At 39.3% G+C, this 9,756-nt stretch overlaps 1 protein-coding gene across 6 annotated transcripts in view; it reads right to left on the reverse strand.

The window, feature by feature from the left end:
- Window positions 1-9,582, reverse strand: part of TTLL7 (tubulin tyrosine ligase like 7) — a 138,864-nt gene extending 129,282 nt beyond the window's left edge. For 5 of the 6 annotated variants that reach the window (XR_004176004.1, XR_004176005.1, XM_021933368.2 and 2 more), the window contains exon 1: window positions 9,331-9,582. The gene's annotated coding sequence lies outside the window, so the exon portion shown is untranslated. The remainder of the gene's footprint in view (window positions 1-9,330) is intronic. The other variant, XM_031650288.1, reaches the window with a different exon arrangement.
- Window positions 9,583-9,756: the final 174 nt, after the last annotated feature.

The raw sequence follows: 9,756 nt of genomic DNA on the forward strand, positions 1-9,756 counted from the left end.
AGTCTTTTCCGTATTAGTTTTGTCAACTTTGTCAAAGATGAGATGGCAGTCACCGTGTGGCTTTATTTCTGGATTCTCTATTCTGTTTCACTGGTCTATGTGTGTGTTTTTGTACCAGTACTATGGCTATTTTGTTTACTACAGTCTTGCAGTTTGAAGTCAGGTATTGTGATGCCTCCAGCTTTGCTCTTTTTGCTTAGGATTGCTTTAGCTATGCAGGGTCTTTTTTGGTTCCCTATGAATTTTCAAATAGTTTTGTGGTTTTTTTGTTTGTTTTCAGTTCTGTGAAAAATGACTTTGGTTATTGATTATTCTAATCCATGAGCATGGAATTTTTTTGTCATTTTTTTGGTATGCAGTCTCTGATTTCTTTCAGCGGTGTCTTGTAGTTGTCCTTGCGGAGATCTTTCACCTCCTTGATTAGATGTATTCTTAGGCTTTCGTTGTTGCTGTTATTATTGTTGTTGGGGATTTTTTTGTGGCTACTGTAAATGGGATTGCATTCTTGATTTGGCTCCTAGATTGAATGTTATTGGTGTACAGAAATGTTACTGGTTTTTGTGCATTGGTCTTTTATCCTGAAACTGTATAAAAGTTGTTTATCAGTTCCAGGGGCCTTTTGGCAGAGTCTTTGGGGTTTTCTAGGTATTGGATCGTATCAATGAGGAGAGATGATTTGATTTCTTATTTGGATGCCTTTTCTTTCTTTCTCTTGCCTGATTGCTCTGGCTAGGACTTCCAATAACCCTATTTAAAAATGGGCTAATGCCCTGAACAGAAAGAGGATATACAAATGACCAACAAGCAAATGAAAAGATGCCCAATGTTACTAATCATAAGAGAAATACAAATCAAATCTGTAATGAATATCACATTGCACCCATTAAGACAGCTACAATCAAAATATCACAAAATAAGTGGCAAGGTTGAAGAGAAATTGCAATACCTGAGCACTGCTGGTGTGATAGTAAAATGGTGCAACTCCTATGGAAAACAATATGGAGGTTCCTCAAAAATTAAAAATAGAACTACCATATGCTCCAGCAATTTCATTTCAGGGTATAATCTGAAAAAAGTTAGCAGCACAGTCTTGAAAAGGTATTTGCATACCCATGTTCGTAGAAGCAGTGTTCACAACAGCCAACAGGTGGAAGCAACAAAACTGTCCATGGATGATGAATGGATAAATGTGGTATATACTTATAATGGAATAGTATTCAGCTTTAAAAAGTAAGGAAATTCTGACATATCCTACAACATGGATGAATCTGGAGGACAATTTTATATTAAGTGAAATAAGCCAGTTACAAAAGACAAGTATGTATGATTCCACTGTATGAGGTATCTGAAGTGGTCAAATTCATAGAAACATAAAGTAGAATGGGGTTACCAGGGGCAGAGGGTAAGGCTAGGGAGAAGTGGGTAAATACGGAGTTGTTTAATGAGTATAGAGTTTGAGGCTTACAAAATGAAAAAGTACTGAAGGTCTGTTTCACAACAATGTGAACTGTATACTACTGCACTGTGCATTTTAAAATGGTTAAGATATTTTTATCACAGTAAAAAAATTATATAGCCAGGCATGGTGGTTCACACCTGTAATCCCTGCATTTTGGAATGCTAAGGCTGGTGGATCACTTGAGCTCAGGAGTTTGAGACCAGCTTGGGCGATATGGCAAAACCCTGTGTTTATGAAAAAATACAAAAATTAGCTGGGCATGGTGGTATACCTGTAGTCCCAGCTACTCACGGGGCTGAGGCGGGAAGATCGCTTGAGCCCAGGAATTTAAGACTGCAGTGAACCATTATCACACCACTGCACTCCAGTCTAGGTAGACAGAGGGAGACCTTGTCTCAAAAAAAGAAAAAATATATATATTAAAAATAATGCTGCAAAATATTTACTGGAAGAAAAATTTACCTTTGTGGAATGCCTACAATCATCCAAATAATTACATAAATACTAAGATTTTCACACTCTTGAACTATATTATCAGGTAATTTTACTTGGAGATCTAAATCACTCTATTTACAGATATTGCTGAGTGTATTTGCTTAATTTTATTCCCAGTAGAAGCTACACTTGAGGACCTTCACACATCCTATGTTTATATTATTCTAAGTCCTTGTAGGTTCTAAAAACAAAATTCACAGATACACTCTTAAGCATAATACGGAAGTATATGCCCCACTAGAATGAAAAATCATATTCACTTTTAATCCTAAGTCAAGGATGAAAATAGGTCTTGATGCATATTATATACTCAAGATAAATGTTTAAAAAAGAAAATGCTTCTTATTCTGAAATGTCAACCCCGTAACATATGTAGCAGTAAATGTTCCTTCTGCCAAAAATGCTCATTTGGCACTGATTTTTGACAAGTGAAAAGGTTTTTTGCACATATATATATAGTTCACTTAATTTTGAGAAGCACTGATCCCTCCCTTTCAAATTTTCCTTACTATTTGTCTATTTCCCTATCATTATTGTGGCAAGTTTCAGAAACAACTTGTTTCTATTTTCCAGAAAAATAATGGGTTGAAATGTATATGTACTAACTAAGGGGGAAGCTGATGTAAACTGGAAATAGGCATCACAGATTAGTTTTTTAAAAATTCAGTTAACGTGAGAAGATACTTTTTCCTCAAATACTCTAAAAGAAAAAAAAACAAAGGGACTAATAAACCAGTAAATGTTGTCCTCTTATTTACATATGACAGCAAATACGAGCATCTACTGTCAAAATTAGTATCTAAAATAGGCAGCTATAGACCAATTTCAAATCTCATTATGATTCTGCACGCTAACTCTGTCTTGCTTTTTCTCTCTAGCTCCATTTTTCACATTGTAAAAATGGTGGAAATATTATCTGCTAATCTTTAAAATTCTAGATTTAAAAGATGCTAAAAAAAATTACCATCTTGGATGTGATCAAACCTAAAGATAAATGAAAATGTCCCCATCTGGTTTCATAAATATTAAAACTGGTTATAGAACGTATTCAGGTTCTTTTTTTTTTTTGGAAATATTTAGTTTCTAGTTTTTCTCTCCATAAAACAACTAGCATGTATTTGTTAGTTAACTGCAGACTGACTGATCTGACTCATTCTAAATATAGACTAAGATGTGTGCTAAAATTACTGTCCTGATTTTCAGCAATCACTATGAATATCACACATGGTCATAGATTTTATTTGTTAAGTACCTTGAAAAAAATAGATTTTTAAATAATAGTAGTGACAAAATACACATAATTTTCCCAGAATGCAGTCATTCAAATTAAACCCAAAGATGCTAACTTTTTCTACCAACATTTTACATTATGACACAGTGTTAGGACCACATCAATTAAAGCAGATTTTACACAATAAAGTTTAAGAGGAGTCATTTCACTTACAAAACAAAAATAGTCCTACCCTGGAGGTATATCTAAGCATCCTGAAAATTCCAATCCAACAAATAGCATTGAAATGATCTTGAAGCTGCTGCCTAGATTACTGCTGAGCCATCTTCCAAATCTAAAAATGCTCAATTTACTTTAAAAAGCCAAATTCACTACATATACACTAATGGAAGAGGGAGGAAAATGTTTATAAAAACAGCTACTGCCATTATGTTGAATTAGACATGATGCCAGCTCACACTCTGCAAAATAGGGGGTAAGAGAGATGAAAATGTTCTAAATAATCCTTTGTCAAATATACTGTTCCATTACACATAACTAAGCAGAAAGACAAAAATAACACAGAAGTTAGAAAGCTCAGGTGCTACAGCACAATTTAGAAAAAGCAAAGGTTGTGAGGTGGGGGGGGGGAGAGGGATAGCATTACGAGATATACCTAATGTAAATGACGAGTAACAAACCTGCACGTATAATTAAAAAAAAAAAAAAGAAAAAGCAAACAATGTGAATGGTTCCATATGCCCAGTAGACCAACAATCTCACCAATTTCAAAAGAAAGGATCAGAGACCTTTGGATCAGCCACAGAGAAGACGACCCAGTGAATGCTGGACTACTTAACTCTAAACCTTCAAAGAAAACATAAACCAACTAGTTGCTTGCAAGTAAAAAGTGAAAGTAAAAAGGGGATATTTTACTTGTCACTCACCTTCCCAGAGCCAAAACAATTCCAATACCTTGGCTCTGTCAACTATCATGTGTACTATGGGCAGAAGTGTGTTAACAGATAATGTCAAATGGGAAACAACAGAAATAAAGATTAGCGGAGAATAGTCAAGCTTATTTAACTTTTCTACTTTAACTTAACTCCTGGAAAAATGTTTGCTAAGCTCACTTCAACTTTCACAGATAATGCCTGAGAGAAATGGAGACGGATTTACCACCTTCTAAGAGCTTACAAACTTTTTAAAAATAGGTTTCAACTAAACACAGGACAAATTCTGCCTAAAATACTCTGCCTATGTTAATGTCCAGCTTCTATCAGAAATCCTCTTTCAGGACTTGAAAAGTGGGGTGGGAATCCTCTTTTTGGTTTATAATGTGATGCTTTTGTTTTCATTGTTTCAAGTCTCTCAAGACAGACAGCATAGCATAAGAACCTGCCTCTCTGTTCCCTAGTTGTGCCCTCAGGCACATGCATCTGCCTTGGTTCTGCTTCGGCTGGCTCTCATAGACACTTAATGGCCTGCCTACCTCAATGGATTCCCAGCCTTGTGACCTCAATGGATTCCCAGCCTTGTGACCTCAATGGATTCCCAGCCTTGAAAGAGAGTAGAGGCAGGACAGTGAGGAAGCTCACGTGAGAACCTAGAGGAGCAAGTCAGGAGCCCAAAGTACCTGTCCAACACTGGGCCCCAGCCCTTCTCATTGCAAGAAAGTAGGGCCCTGTATCCCTAAAATGGATAGAGGAAACTGAAGCACAGTCCCTCTCCCTCCATGAGGGGAATCTCCTCTGGTGGAAGGATACTGGGAACAAGGGGAGGAGAAGCATCTGAATGCTGAGAAGAGATGTTGGGAACTTTATGCATCTGACAATCACTGTGCTCAAAGGTCATCTCTGGCAAATGTACAGGGGAGGCAGGAGAGGTCTTTAATGTCTGTCAAGTGTCCCTCCCTCATCCCTTATATCTTGTACCCAGGACTTCTGCTCAGACTTAAGCAGAGTTCCCAAATTCCTGCTCTCACCTTTGTGAATTCCCCAAATTGGAGTGCAAAAGTGAGCTCACAGCTGTGCCTTGCAATATCAGGACCCCGAAGCTGGAGACTGGGAATCTGATACAGGAGGATGGAAGAAGCTGAAATTTGAAGGAGATAGATATGTGTGTTGTGGGTGAGGGAATGCAGAGGTTTATAGCTGAAGTCCACAAATACAACACTGGGACCAGAAAGTAGTCTATCACATTATCACATATTCTCCTTCTCTGACTATAAACTCTTACTCACTCCCACCAAGCCTGTTCTCCAACTTAGTATCTTCTCTCCTCAGTAACACCAACTGCCTGCCTTTCTCTCAGTCCCCATGATTTAATCAGTCTTTAGTCTAATCAAAAGAAGTTGCTTGAAAGAGTATAACCTGAGGAGCCACAGACAAGATTGGGTGTTACTAATTATTAATATGCAAATATTCTATAATCGACATATAAGTGTTCCAAAGTGAACATGGGGAATTGATATAGTTTGGATATGGGTCCCCATCCAAATCTCATGTTGAATTTTATTCCCCAGTGTTGGAGGTGGGGCCTGGTGGGAACTATTTGAATCCTGGGGACATATCCATCATGAATGGCTTAGCGCATCCCTTTGGTGATAAGTGAGCACTCACTCTGAGTTCTCACAAGATCTGGTTATTTGAGGTGTGTGGCACCACCCCCTCACTCTCTCTCTTGCTCCTGCTTTCTGTTATGTGACGTGCCTGCTCCCCCTTCCCCTTCAACATGGTTGGAAGCTTTCTAAGGCCTCCCCAGAAGCAGATGCTGCTATGCTTCCAGTACAGCCTGCAGAACTGTGAGCCAAATAAACCTCTTTTCTTATAAATTACCTAGTTTCAGGTATTTATTTATAGCAATGCAAGAATGGCCTAATATAAGAACTCAGTAGTTTCAAAACTTGCTTTAAAAAGTGCAACTTCAAGACCTCATAGCCTTTAACCCAGAAATTTTATTTCTGAGACTCGGTGCTGAGGAACTAATATTCAAAACACAACAAAGAGCATATGCACAAAGATGTTCATCATAGTGCTATTATTATCATCAATAATTGTTTATTATGATGTCATCAATAGTGACAATAAGGAATGATTAGGGAATACTACATCTACCAAATGGAAAATTATGTAGGCATTTTTAAGCCTGCTTTTAGGCACTTTAAACCTAGTATTAAGCCCAACTGTAATTAAATGAAAACTAAAGTTATAGAATTTTAAATTTTAAAATAATATAAAAGTAATATAGATACCATAATTAAAACTACACATGAAAAAAGTGGAAAGAAACATGTCAAAAATGAATAGTGAGTGTCTTTAGTTGGTGGGATTATGAGGGTGTTTTTTTCCTTTTTATATTCTTATAGTTTTCAAATTGTTCATAATTCTCTAATGGGGGTCAGAGCTAAAAGGCAAATTCCTTTGGAAGAGGAAAAATTGTACTTGCACAGAAAACTTTTTCTGAGTTTAGTTGACAATCCTTTTAGTACCCAGGAAACAGACCATTTCCTGGAAGGGGACTCGGGGCAAAGGATATGGAGAATGTAAGAAAGAGAAATGATTAACAGATCAGAAACAGATCTCACTGTCTGACATTCAAGTTTCTTCATGACCTTTCACTATGTATCCAAACAGTAGATGAGCACTTCTTAGCTGAACCTTTATTTGGCATTCTCTTTGCCTATCAGAATCCTCCCAATCTCTGAGACTGATTTAACTCACTTCAACGCATGAAGACTTTCCTGATCCTCTGATCATCCAAGGCTCTACTATTTCTCCTTTCTCTTAAGGTATTGTTACAGCAGTTAGGTCTGCAACACCTTTTTCTGGTATTAAGCCAATTCTAAGTTATTTGTTAATTACTCATATGTAAGTAAAAATTTCCCCTGCCAGACTTTAAGTTCCTTGAAGTGTGGAATTTAGATGGTTTGCAGACTGTAGTCATTGGACAAACAGAGAGAGGAGAGAGAGCAGTTCTAAAGCCAAGTTGGTATTATATTCATACCCTCAGTGATGTCATCTAAGTAAAATGTGCTGCCTCTGTTTTAAAATGTTGCTGCTGACCATCCATCACCAGGACATGCACTTTCCTTTTTTTTTTTTTTTTTTTTAATAGCAGTGGTATTGTATTGTATTTTTGCTTATTCATTCGTACCAGTTCTGCTGTCCCCCTTAGGATTAAACAGACTGGACTGCAAGATTTTCAGGATATAGATTATAGCCATGTAAAGAGCAAAATGAAATGACCTTTTAGGAATCAAACTCAAGACTCTTCACAAGACCCCACTTCTAATACTCTTGTTTGAACAACAAATATAAATTTATGCCTCCATTTTATGTCCTTATTTAGGCAGTGGACTTTATCAATATCCCTATTAACTTGAAAAAGAATTCTCCAATGTAAATGGTTCAATACTTTAGAAATGACAAAGATGACTCTGTTCCTGCCTACCATCAATACTATGTGAGTATTTAGAGATAATGAGCATCTGTACTATAGCAACCTGCCTCCTGAGACATAAACAAGAGATGCATTTCTTAAGAGAAACCCATAAGTCACTAATGAAAGCAAGTCAAAGAACCCATCAACAGGCAAAGAAAGACCTAGCATCCATTATTTTTACAGAAGAAGCATAGAAGGTCAATATAATTGTTGACTCTGAAGGGCAGGGTGACAACAAACTAATTCAGTTTCCCACTATATAAGAACTACATTTTACTACAACACTCATATTTCTGAACTAAGAATCAAGGCTTGTTCAAATTCCATGGCTTATTGAGTGGTCTTGAACCTTCTCTGAATTTTGTTCCTTAGTCTGTAAAATGAAGTTATCACCTGTTATGCAAAATCACAGAGTTGTAATGAATCAAATAACATTATCTTAGTATGGGTTCACCTGTCACCCTATTGTGGGGTGCAGTTCAGTGGCATACCTCATGAACTAATTGACTATTATAACTGTAAATGTCTCCCTAACATTTAAGAAAGAAAAAGATTTCCAGAGTTCTTACTTTTTTAATCGACATCTCCAACACTTGAGCATCCACCACATATCACTGCCAAAAATTTGCTGAACATCTCCTGTTATGACCTCACTCTCCTATGTAGTGTTGTTCACATATTTTTTGCCATATGCTTTCTAAGAAACTAGATTTTTTCACGATTCAAACATCTTTCATATTGAAGGAGCAATAATTGCATATGCAGAAAGTTTACAGGTTGCTGTTGCTGTTGAGATTACTCCTCAATTAATTCTATGTTTAATATCTAATAGAGCGCATATATATGTATATATGTATATAATAGAGCATATATACACACACACACACTTGGACACACTTCATTAATACAGTGGAAAGTCCATGGACTATAGAGTCAGGAAAACCTGTATTCGAATTCCTGTTGTGACCTTGAGAATGCAATTTAACTTCCCTGCTCCTCAGTTTACACATTTGGTTCTGGATTATGATGACTTAATAAAATATGATATATAAAAGTAAGTGCCTAGGTTACGAAGGTACTATTTCCTACCTCTCATAAATCTTTTCTTTCTATGGCAGGTTCAATCAAACCTATCCAGAATACAAGACAACTTTCATAGAGTATCTTTCACATCAGTTGAGGGAACGCTGCGATGTGATAAAAGAGGATGATGGCATGAGTCAGGCATCCAATAGAGCAAGACATGTAAAAAGTGAGAGACATCTACAAGGGCCCTAGACTTCACTCGCATGTTTGAAAAGGGCATTAATCTGACACACTTTCAAGAATGCCCCGCGTACTCGCGGAGGCTTATACCAAAATGTGGGAAAACGACGGAATTACAGAACAAACCAGCAGGGAGCCTCCTCGTTCAACCAACCCGACCCCGCCCGCCCGAGTCTCCCATCTGGAGCCTAAAAACTGAGCTGAGATCACGGCAACTGACCCCGTCCCCTCCGCCCTCTCCCTCCCCCATTCTGCCCAAACCTCTCAGCGCACGAATGGTGCTGAATCATTTGGACGAACGCAGCAGCTCCAGGCTCCGCGGCTCCCAGCGGGGACGGTGTCCCCAGAGCAGTGACAGTCCGGGGATGGGGGCACAGAAAGAGGGGCGCGGTGGAGCCTTTGGGGGCGTGGGGACATGGAAGGTGGTCGGGAGAGGATGGCGGCAGCAGGTACTCACCAGGGTGAGGAAAGCCCAGCCCGGGTCCTCGCGTCCCCGCTGCGGGGGGTCCCCCAGCTGTTCCCGCGTCTCGCGGCTTCCACGCGGGCGGCCGCCCGGACTCGGCAGCCTGCGCTGGTGGTCCGGTGCTCTCCTCCGCCCGCCCACCGCCAGTGGCAGCCACGGCTTGGGACTCCGGTGCTCGACACGGAGCGCCTGGAACAGCTGTCGCTGCCCAAGCGGGTGGCGGCTACCGACGGGCCAGACCATTCGCCTGCTGCGGCCGGGGGTGCACGACGTTCCGAGAGGCGCGGGCGCCTGGGGCCGGCGATGGTTGGGAGGAACCGAGGACTCGGGGAATCCTCTGCCCCCTCGGAGTCAGGAGGTCTTGTATACAGGAGTAATCAACGAAGGGGCCGCTGCCTCTTCTGGGGGTTTACTGAAGAC

The sequence above is a fragment of the Papio anubis genome, chromosome 1, assembly GCF_008728515.1.
Source record: "Papio anubis isolate 15944 chromosome 1, Panubis1.0, whole genome shotgun sequence".
In the NCBI taxonomy this organism is placed as follows: Eukaryota; Metazoa; Chordata; class Mammalia; order Primates; family Cercopithecidae; genus Papio; species Papio anubis.